The sequence below is a fragment of the Prosopis cineraria genome, unplaced genomic scaffold (assembly GCF_029017545.1).
Source record: "Prosopis cineraria cultivar Desert tree isolate PC_DT_omini unplaced genomic scaffold, ASM2901754v1 PC8, whole genome shotgun sequence".
Classification (NCBI taxonomy): Eukaryota; Viridiplantae; Streptophyta; class Magnoliopsida; order Fabales; family Fabaceae; genus Prosopis; species Prosopis cineraria.
In genome coordinates, this window is record NW_026555339.1 from 22,546,380 (window position 1) to 22,558,988 (window position 12,609).

At 30.0% G+C, this 12,609-nt stretch overlaps 1 long non-coding RNA gene across 1 annotated transcript; it reads left to right on the forward strand.

Annotated features, from left to right (window-relative positions):
- On the forward strand, window positions 1-4,641 carry LOC129317148 (uncharacterized). Its single transcript, XR_008594951.1, has 3 exons — window positions 1-78; window positions 1,580-1,751; window positions 4,451-4,641. It is a non-coding gene; the product is annotated as an uncharacterized LOC129317148 (long non-coding RNA).
- Window positions 4,642-12,609: the final 7,968 nt, after the last annotated feature.

Below are 12,609 nucleotides of genomic sequence, written 5' to 3' on the forward strand. Positions count from 1 at the left end.
GCTCCCTTTCTTGTGCTTTCGCTTCTCACCCGGCATCTCTCACCGCTCACTCAGCTTGCTCATCATCACTTCAGTGAGGTATCTTTCTCTCTTTATTCCCACCTACTCTCAACTTCACCTTCTTAATTCTTAATCGTACTGTAAAACCCTTGTTCAGCTCCTCAAATTTGCATCACATTCACCTCTTTGTCTTTTGCGTTCCCTAAAATAATCCAATTCGTGTTGCTATAAGGACCCTCATTTTGTATAGTTTATTCAATGAGTTCAATTTCTTGTTTTGGCCATCCATGCTTCCCTTTCAAATGAGGGCTTATTTGGGGTGTGATGTATTTAATGCTATAAACCTTTTTTCCCTTAAGGATGCTAATACATTCATATTGCTGTATCATGAGCTGGATTTGGCAATTGATTTTTGGTTGTCTTTATGTTGTCTCTACATTTGACACATACCTAACTCATGCTCTTCTTAATTTACAAACACCCAAGAGATATTTGTTGGAAATTGGTAGTTCTGGTTCATGGATTTATTGAGTGTATTTTATTCATTTTCTACTGGTTAAAGATGAGCTCAACTGCAATGATATCAATTGCATCCAACAAAAATATTTGATAATCACACCCATTAAGGTTATTATGCTTGTTTCTTTAGAATATTTTATCCTATGAAGATATTAGCTTTATTAAAACTGCACCCACATGGCCACATTTCCTCGACCTCCTGTCATTCCAAACATGACCCTAATGATCTAAACTATGCATGACAGCAAGTTATTAGAATTCTTGAGAACTTTGGTCAATATAGCTCTGTTTATATGATGTCACTGGACCAAACTTTCTCGCGTGTATATGTCTTTTGGCGCTTTTTTTTTTTTTTTAAATACAAGACCACAGAAAGACCTTGAAATAAGACAAAACAAATTAGGTCATGTTAGAAACCATAAGGTTTCCACATAAAGTGGGTGTATTGAAGGTAGTGATATCTAAGTTGTCGCGAGAAGGTTGGTGGCGAGCAGATCAACACACTTCTTAGCTTCTCTATATACATAATTGAAGAGGATCATCCAGTCTCTCATAACAAAATCCCTGTTCTTTGTGATAGCTCCTGAATAGGGCGTGTCTTCCAGTGAAATTGTGCTGAATGATCGACGAAGCTTCCATGGAGTCAAAGTCGACATTAATTTTTAAGTGTACTGCAAATGAAGTGAAAAGAGAGAAAGATAGATGTGGAGCCTGAATGTGGGAGATAAGGTGGCACAGTGTATAACTAAGGAATAAAAGGACTAACACAGCAACCAATGGCTCCAAACTCAATGAAATTTTATGATCTAGTCCTGCAGTGAATCTATATACCAGTACAGTTCAGTATGCTCATAGATGAATCTATGTATTTGTGTGTGTGTGTGTGTGTGTATCATTGCCTGAGTTAATTGTGACCCCTATATGTTGTGCAATAAGGCTGACAAAAAAGAACTTTATATTGGGTAGGTGAAATCAATGATTATAGCTAACTGTATCATGATGGCATTTTTTCATTTTAAATAAATATTTTTGGGATATATGTTATGTATTAATTATGCAGAAAGGCATTACTTTGAACAAGAAGAAACCTGTTGTGGATCTAAGGTGCTGACCTCCCGCTTTGAAGGTTCTAGTGGTGTGGGTTGTCTTCTCTTAATCTGACCTTGAAAGTCCAATTTCAGTGCCGTCATGTTTGCAGAATGAAGCAGAACGGATCATAATGTGCTTTTCAGGTATTCAACTATTTTACTGCTTAATTCCAAGGATTTATGATGTTCGGATCAACTTCAATTATTGACTGAACCTATTAGTTTGCTTTAAACAAATGGTTTTGTTTCTACTTTTCTGATTATTTTATTGCTTTTAATCCCTCACTGTGCTCTTCTTTGCACAACTTTAAACAAATGGTTTTGCGAAGTAACCTTAGCTTTGCCTGTAACTTGCATGCTAAGCAATCATCATCATCAGAGATCTGGTCGAACATTCACTATTGACAAGTTTTCAAACCCTTACTATCCCAACAATTGTAATCAATCAGCTTCCCAAGTTTTAATATATCAAATAATTCAAGAACATCTATCACATATATTTTTAAAGTGAAACAAGAACATATATGACATCAAAAAGCTTTAAAAATTGTTATATAAATTTCAAATAATAAGTGCTCCAAAATTATTGGCAAAAAAAAAAAAAATTAAGATCTACAAACTATGCTGAGAATTTAGTAAAACTATACAAATACCAACTAAGACACTTATCTATAACCCCCTAAGTAAAACAATGACTAACTAATAACAAATTAAAACAAATTCACCCGTACATTAAAGGTTTGCATCCAATGCACATTTTCTTCAAAATCATTCAAATTTGTGGATGAAATCTGCGTCTGCCACACATGAATTCTAAAACCTTTTTTCCGTACTGATCAGTACACAGATTTCTATAATTTTGCAAAATTCTGTTCACCAATGTATGATACAGAGGTCCCTGCAAAACCAAAACAAAAGACTTAGTATTCACACAATATATAAAGATTACTACAATAATATGATTTAATTAAGGGATAAAAAACATTGAGACAGAGAGATTTAGTTGAATCTAACCGTAGAGCATTCTAAGGATCTTTGAGCAACATAATTGCCGTAAGAATCTTGAAGAAGATACAAAAATCTAGGGCTAGCCATGATCTCATGAACAATAATTGCTACATTATTGTCAGCTGAGAATCGCAATAGATGTTCTACCACATTACTGGCATGCTTGTCCATTGACAAGTCAACATATTTACCTTTGAGTTGATTCACTATCTCTTCATCAAGTCCAGGCATCCTCATCTCAATTACATATTGCACCACATAGTTCCTGTAGACATATAAATAACAACATAATTTGCTTACAAATATTTATTTAATTATTTCATGTCAAAGAGTGAACTTGTTTTTATGTGTGTGTATGAGAGATTAAATAATAGAAAGTTGTGTTGAAGAATTAAGACACACTTACCCATACTTATGTGGTGCTAAAAATGATGCACGCTGGCTAATTGCCCAAATTAACAAGAGAGAAGACTCTGTCGTAGTAGAAGATATACATCTTTGAAGAACATAACAACCTTTTTTGTCTGTGGCAATTCGAGTGCATTCGAATGCCATTACATCTAAAATATTCTGAATATATATAAGAAGAGTTATTCAGTTCAATAGTGAAAGTGTAGGTACAACATTTATTTTAATTATATATATACATGTTAATAAGTGTATATGAAAAAAATTAAGGGATCAAGAGTTGTATTAATATTAATTACCGTTTTAAAAGGAGGGGGACATCGTTCAATAAAATGCTGAATGACATAACTGCCATATTGGGAAGTGGCCAATGGGACAACAATTCTCTTCAGAGCATATGTAAAGAGAAGTATTTGACTTTGTATTGTAAAATGATCTATCATGCTCTGTATAACTCTACTTCTGCAACAAAAAAAAAAGTCAAAAATATATTGAATAATTAAAAGCCAAAACAACAATAAAATATATCAAAATTAAGTGATTTTTTTGTTGAAATTATATATTTTACAATAAATAATAATTTTAATTTTAAATAATTTAATTTCATGTGATATAAGTCATAAAATGAAACAAAGGTATGTATAGTTTGATTTAAAAAAAAATGGCATACCCGATACAATTTGTGCAAACAGTTTGAAACTTGAGCAGATTGAGAGTGATTGATTCAAAAAATGAGGTGGTCTGATCCACGGTGAGCACATCAAAAATCTTTTGAATTACATGACTTCCAAACTGATCCATCATTAGATCATGTAAGTGATCTATCACTTCTCTTGAAATGAATTCAACATCTCCAGGGTTCTGCCTATCCAACAATCTCACCAAAAATTCACTCCCATCTTCATCTTTTGACATTGAAACCACCCTTCCCCTCATAGCTTCTAGTGATGTTATGGTATTATATAGATGCTGTCTCATCAATATTCTTCCCAAAGTAGAAGAATCATAACCATGCCATGATCCAATACCAAAGTTTCTGGCTAGGGTTTGCTGACTTGTACTGTTGCCTTCATGGCTTGGTCCAATGCCAAAGTTCTGAACTTGGACTTGTTGGCTTCTATTGTTTCCATGAAGTTGTCCTTCATGCAGATGGCTTGGTCCAATAATCCCAGAGTTTCCAGCTAGGTTTTGATGGTTTATAATAATAATATTATTATTATGCCCGTATGGTACCTCATGATTAACAAGACTTGGTCTGATCCTTGAGTTTCCAACTAGGGTTTGCTGGTTTGTACTATTTCCATGTAGTCCTTCAATTGCAGAATCTATTCGCAACCTTTGCAGCTGAGCGTCCAATTGATCCAAGGATATGAGATTGTTATTTTCATCATCTCCTATGTTGTTACGAGAATTTTGATTTTCTGCAGGTTGACTGGTCAGTAAAGAATCATCATTCAGGTGGTGGTTTTCTAGAAGCTCGTTGGTAGGGAAATGTGAAAGAGATCCATTCTGAAGAAATTGATTATACTCTTCCATTGCTATTCAAATAAAAGGAATTAGCTGCTAATCAACTAAAGTTGGCGTGTGTTATAAGAACTCTCGTCACTTAAATAATTGGTTGGGGGTTTGAATCCTAATCTTTGTATATGTAGCAATTTAATTGGAAGAGGTTTCCTTTTTGCCTTTCGTACGTCAAGGAGATAATCTCTGGTGTCAGTGAAATTTACTCCTTATGCTATCTGTCCAAATAAGAGAAATATTAACTCCAGATCGTTAAAAAAAATGCAAAATAAATAAAAAAGGAATAAAACAAGACAAAACAAAAAAAAAAAAAACGAATTCCATGCATTGTGTGTAATTTTCTATGTAAATTTTTTTTAAAGAATCTGTTAGAACTTAAAAGATTAAGGTCCTGTAGCTATTAATTTGTAAGTAATGGCACAGAATGAGAGCATCAGGTCTTATTTTATCACGGAACTAAAATTTGAATCACTGCGTCTCTTTTGTGGGCACCCATATATTTTCTCACAAATTTAAAAATTCTTGTTTGAGAGTTAAAAATTAATGGCACACGGAAAGAATATTGAAGTTTGTGTTTTAGATAAAGGAGGGTGTCATATGCAAATCAAATAATGCTTCCGTCCTAATCAAAAAATCAAGTTGAACTGAGTATATATTTGAATTATTAAATGGACAAATATAATAAAAAAATTAACAATTATGTAACACAAAAAGTCATAAACTATAAATAATAAATATTGTAAACGAATGGTAGATTCTTGAGTTTATAAAACCTTCAAATACTTAACTTACAGATTTAAGTTATGCCTAGGTATGTTAAAGATTTTTTTTTTTTTTTTAGTTTAAAGGGTCTCTAAACTTGTTTAAATAGTATTTTAATTTAATAAAACGTATACCAAGAAAAATCAAACTAAAAGAAAGAAGGAAGGAAGAAGGAGTACCTTATAAATTTGGAGCGATAAATTAAGCTCAGTCAACGGAGTTTGGGGTCAAAGCCTCCTAGCTTATATATATATATATATATATATATATATAAAACGAAGCTCTTAAATTAAATAAATTACAAAAGTAAATCTTAGCAAACTACTATTAGATAAACAAAAAAATCATATCATTATAGAGATTATATAATTATTATAAATATTTTAAATATATCAATGCTCTCAAGTTAATGGATCTTAAAAAAAAAACTAATTAGTTAATTGTTTTATCGTGATTATACATTATTTTAATAAATCTAAAGATAGATATTTCAATAATTTTATTGTATAAATAATTTTTTTTATAGATAATTATACTTCTAAAAGTTTAAGAGTTATCGACGGCTATTATTAAATTATGTTTATCACTTTGGCGAATATAATATGTAGATATATATATATATATATATATATTAAAAAGCTACATGCATGTTCAAAATTGGAGATGATAAAAATTTATCTTTTAATTTTTTAATGATAAACATCTTGATTTTTAGAAGTATTCAAAATTATAAAAAAATATATACTGGCATTTTATTGTTTTAAAAGTTATTTTTTAAATTTCAATGAACTAACTGCACTGCAAGACAAAACAAAACTCATAAAAAAGCAATAGCAAAACCTTTTTTTTTTTTTTTATCAACAAGAGCAAAGCAATACTAACGAAACGTTACCCTTTCCTTTGAAAAAAAAAAGAACTCTTTTGAAAGCAAAAAAATCAGATTATATTACAATTTAATCAAACTGAGATTTTTATTGTAAGATATTTAAACCTTGGCACAACAATTTGAAAGCATCAGATCGTTATTAAATCAATGTAAAACTAAAAACTAGAACAATTTGTGTGATTACCAAAAAAAAAAAATTACAGTAAATGTGTATGTTTTGTGGGCACCCTTATTTTCTCGTAATTTCTCAAATTCTAGTTTGTGAGTTGAAAATCAATAACACAAAGAAAGATCAAAGAAGTATTGAAGTTTGTGTTATAGATAAAGGAAAAAGTGTCATCTGCTAATCAAATAATACTTGCTTTCTAATTAAGAAATCATTAAATGATTGAATTATTAAATAGACAAGGGAAATATAATCATTAATTTTTATATAGTTTTGTTGAAATTTGCTTTTAATCTCTGTAATTTATTTATAATATTTTCAGTCCTTATAGCTATATATAATTTAACATTGTGAGCTACTTAAGAAACAAACATAACCTAATCTTATTAAAACTATAAAAACTAAAAACACTGAAAAATTATAGAAATTAAAAGTAAAATTTAATGAAATTATAGGGATTTAATGATTGTGTTTTTTCAATAGACAAATATAATCAAAAATTAACAATTAGGTGCCAAAAACAAAAAGTCATAAACGATAAATAATGTATATATTGAGTAAAGGAAGGGTAAGTTTCTTGAGTTTATAATTTTTTACAAATACTTATTCAGTGAAACATATTTCAAGGATAATCAGACTAAAAGAAAAAAAAAACAAAAAAAGAAATCAAGAAAGGAAGAAGAAGTAATAGTAGCAGTAATGGTAGTACCTTTGAATCTCTCCGATGATAATAAACTAAGTTAGGAATTGGCAAAGTTAGACTTTGGAAGAAGAAGCAGCGGCAACAATAGTGGTAGTTTGGATGACAATAAATTAAGCTCAGAATTAGCAAAGTTAGACTTTAGAGTCAAAGTATCCTCTTATATATATATATATAAAGAAGCTTTGGCCTTTGAGATAAAATAAATTTGGATAAATAAAGATAAATTTAGTAAACTATTATCCATCGGATAAACCAAAAATCATATAATTATGTAGATTCAATAATTATTATTAACATTTTAAATAAATGATTAGTTGGGTGCGATTCAATTTTTTTAACATTATTTTAATAAATCTGATAAAGAAGATAGATATTTCAATAAATTTTATTGTATAAATATTTTTTCGTTATAGATAATTATACTTCTAAAATTTTAAGAGTTATGGGCTAGTATTATTAATTTATTTATATCCCTTTGTGAAAATAAAATATATAGAATGCTTGCAAAAATTGACCCCCATGAGAGAGAACTTTAATACTCGTTCAAAAAAAAAAAAAAAACAGAGAGAGAACTTTAATAATAGCATTGAAATTAAAATTTTTTTTATTAAAAGACGTGGTTTAACTGATTGAAGAACTTAAATCAAATTATCTTAAATGATATTCATAAGATATTAAATTGTAAATTTATTTTTTGTTTCCAAAAGTGTATAAAAATTTTAAAATTTAATAAAATAATGAAAAGTATAAATAGTGATTACTTCCAAGTTTTTATGATATTATTTGATGTAACGAGTGAACACAAAAAGAAATGAAGGATGGCATATTGAAATTACACCAAAAAATGGCATTAAAATTTAAAGAAATAACTTAAAAAAAATGTAAACCCAGGAAATATTTTTTTAATAATTTTGAACACTTTCAAAAATTAAGATGTTTATCGAGAAAAATTAAAAGAGACTAAATCATGATTATCTTAAATTTTAAACATATATCTTTTAAATATATATATATATATATATATATGTATATATTAACTTCAACAAAGTGATAAAAATAGATTAATAATACAGTTGATAACTCTTAAACTTTTAGAAGTATAATTATCTATAAAAATTATTTATAAAATAAAATTATTAAAATATTTATCTTCTTTATATTTATTAAAATAATGTAGATTCATTCTTGAATAATTAACTAATTAGTTTTTTTAACATCCGTTAGATTGAGAGAATTCAATTGTTAAAATATTTATAATAATTAAAAGGACTATTTAGTCCCTTAAATTTGCCTCAATTATTGACTTGATCTTTCAAGTTTAATTTTTATTGATTTGGTCCTTTATATTTGTTTACATTAGAATGTGAGTCATTTAAGCTTTAAAACATAAATTGACTTTAAAAATAATATAACATATAACATATGTTGATAATCTTGCATGTATATATAGTTAAATGAGAACAAATTAACCTTCAAATTAGTTTAATTTTTGTACATAAAATCCATTACACTATGTTTTATTCTTTTGTTTTTAAAAATTAAAAAAAAACTATTTTCTTTCCATAAATAATTATACTTTTTTTTCATTAATCTACATGAATGTCATTAGTATTCTATTATTCATGTCAACAAAGTTTAGTAGTGCAACTTACTTTTTAAATAATAAGGACTAACTTAATAGTTGAAGTAAACTTAAGGGACTAAATCAATAAAAATTAAACATAAGAGACTAAATCAATAATTGAAATAAACTTGAGGGATTAAAAGTTGTGTTTTCTATAATTAAAATTAAGAAGGAAATTTTCAAAAAATAAATTATTATTTTCAAGAGTTTTTCTTCTCCTAATTTTCTTTCCTCCCTATTTTTCTCTCTATCTAAACATAGGGTTTGAACTTTACGAAGATGTGAACATTAGAGGGAAATATAGAATTATTGAAGAAATGATTATGATACTTAGCAAGAACCTCATAATTGATTATTGATATTCTTGGAATTTTTTTTTAATACAAGGTCATAGAAAAACAATGCAAGAAAACAAAGATCAAGTCATGTTTAAAACCACAAAAATTTTTTCAATCAAGGGCAAATTATCAAAAATAGAAATATCAAAATTATCATGTAATGTCCGGTGAGTCATGAGATTAGCACATCATTTATTTTTCTATAAACATAATCAAAAGTAATTACCTAATCCCTCATAATAAAATATCTAATTTTCTTGATAATCATTGAGAGATGGCTTTTGGAATAGTTGTTATCAATAAATGATATACTCTTAAAACTTTTAGATTATGACAGTTCTAAGTGCTTCAAATTGTCACAAGTTTTCTAATCTATCTGATACATACAGTGATACGTTCTCAATGAGGCATCTTGAAATGTGGTAATCGAGTTCTGATTCAATATATATGTATATATATGTGCGTATAATGCTCACAAATAATGTTAAAGTTCGCAGGTGACCATAAACTTTTAGCTCAATGATAAAAGTTATCGTAAGAACCAAAGCGTTGCAGTTCTTGATAATCTGAGAAATGATTTCTTGCCTCTCCTTTTGCAATCTTTCACGGGCACGATATTCTCTAGCGTTAGTTCTTATTCCCATGTTATCGTATATAGGTTCAGGTGAAGGAGATCTAGCACCGATTGCAGCATTCGACTAATCTCAAGAAGCTTACTGTTCAAAGCTTGAATTTCAGGATCAAACTCAATACCGCCCATGAAATCTTGGTATATGAGAAAACACGAATTCGTGTGCGAGGAAGTAAAAGAAGTCAAAGCATAGCAGTTCTGATTTCAATGAGAAAAGATGAACTAACAAATAGTCGCACATCGGTGGTTTATAAAATTGAACCATGCTTTATATAATAAAATAGAAAAAGTACGCCCCGGTACGGTGGGGGGTGTGTCAAATGATTTCAAGGGTGCTTATCAAATGTGGAATGAACAAAGGAATCGTATGTCACCTCAATGATTTTATTGCATTGTAATTTTAATTACTTTGCTGTCATCTTAGTGTTTATTTGGTTACCTGTCTCTCAAAACTACATATATATGTAAACAGCAAATTAAACGCCCATATAATTTGATAGAAGAAGATTCACAAATTAGAAGATCTAGCCCTGTTGCGAGGGTTGAAAAGATGTTTGAGCTCCTATATGCTAAGCTTCCTGAAGAACCAAACTTAATTCTTTGTGTGTTGACATTTATGGTATCTCTTTGAACACATTTTCCTATTTCTTTATGTCGATTTTATAGACAATTCAATGATGTTTTGTTAAATTTTAGGACCTTGGAAGAAGAAATGTCTGACTGAAGTTGGTGTTGTCGCACAGTGCATTTCTCCTTTGAAGATCAGTGATCAATACCTCACTAATATACTTCTTAAAATCAATTCTAAGGTAAATGACTGATTCTGAAGGTTAATATGTTACTAACTTCTGATTAAATTATTCTTCTGGCCTTTCTAGTTTCATTGAGATTTTATTTCAGTCCTGTAATTTAAAACTTGTATTGGATCCTTAATCTTTTTGGGGGAAAAAATCAATGTAGTTTCTACCTTTAAACTTCTGTCGGTATTTCATTTCCATATGTCATATTAGCATTATGTATACGCATGAATTAAATTTTTTTTTAAGCCAGCAGAAAAGAATAAAAATAGATAACAAATTGAAAATAACTCACATTAGTGAATTAGGCGAGTTGGCTTGAATCATGTATATTCTAAAATAGGTCATGGCTGGTTGTATTAGCATAATTTTAGATGAAACTTTAATGGTAGGGGACAAGGAGTAAATTTGATGCTTTTATAACTATAAGGATCCAATTACAATTTTTTTAAGGGACTAAATTCAAATTTGAGCAAGACTATTGTGGCCAAAAGAATTATTTAACCTAAATTATTCTCAATTTATTTTGTCTTCATGAACATTACGATTAATTCAGATAATTTGTATGTTTGTTCCCTTTGTAGCTTGGAGGAATAAATTCTTTGTTGGCCATAGAGCATTCAGGGCATATTCCCCTGATAACTGATACTACTCCAACACTGATTTTAGGAATGGATGTCTCTCATGGTTCCCCTGGTCAATCAGATAGTCCATCAATAGCAGCAGTAATGCTATCTTTGTACCATCTTTCATTTGGAGAACTTTTTTTTTTTTTTGTTTGCATTGTACTGTCTTTTATTTGAAGAACATTTTTTTTTTGTCTGCATTGCACTACAACTCATTTGGATTGTCACTTTACCACAATACTGTGTTGTGTAATGTCACATTCTCAGGTTGTTGGATCTAGATGTTGGCCCCTAATTTCAAAGCATAGAGCATCTGTGCAAACACAATCATCTAAGGCAGAGATGATTGATACTCTATACAAACCTTTGGAAGAAGGGAAAGATGATGGCATGATCTGGGTAAATCAAATTTGGGCTGCTGCGAGTAGTAGTGAGGATGAACTTGGTGTCTTCTAAGTTTTATGCTGGAGATGAGAATAAATAGAACAAAAGTTAACGGTGTCCCAAAGTCGGCACAATGTTTTCTGTAGTCTCTTTAGCCTCACCACCATGCTTTTGCATGCAATATAGATACAAATTCATTATAATTTTTGGGCTACATGAAATCTTAAAATCACACAGCTGTACATTAGCTATATGTAGCTCCATTTTTCATACTAAAAAAGTACAAGCAAAGGTTTTATGGGCCTGAGATCCTATGATATTTTAGAGGAAAAAAATGACGTCGTCATGTGTATATCCTGTAAGCTATCATAACCTTTGATCCCTTAAAATTTTTCTTTCCTTTGGTGCTGTGTCGTTGTCCTACATGTCTTGAGTGTCTTTTTCATTAAATAGTTTATAAGTTTCACCTGCATGAACAGAAAGATTATGTATCTGCAGGCTGATGTGGGAGTCTTGCAGTTCCAGAACCAGTAGCTTGTTCAACAGATGGACCTCCAAAAACAGGCATTGCATGACCTTGAAGTAAAAGTTGGAGATTTAAAATACAGGCAAAATTCATATGATGACATGATAAGTGCAGTAAATGAACTCTGGAATTAGGTTACTGTTCTTCAATTATGCTTCTCTTCCCCATGCTTCCACTTGGTCCATGCGAATCTTTAGATTTTGTAAATTTTCTTTTAAAAGTACAGTATCATTTAAAGCAGTGCATTTTAGGTTGTGTGGATGGAAGTCAGGTTATTCTCTACCATTATGCTTCTATTCCCCATGTCCCTCGTCTCAATTTGTATTTGTCTTTTGATTCTATAAATTTTCTCTTCAAATTAGACTTTCATTTATAGAAGTGGGTGGGTGTTCACTGGTGGTGGTGGAAGACAAGTCGTTTATTGTCACATTCATGCACAAAATGCATGTTGACTGAGCTTTCTTTTGTTCCTTTTTAGTTGGTTGATGATCTGATCCTTCTTGGAATCTGAGCTGGGTACGGCCAAAATGCATTTGAAAATTTAGAGCACCCTGGTAATCCTCAAGGTAAATTCATAGTTGTGCTTGCCTCTGTGTGTGTGTGTGTAGTGAACATCCTTCTA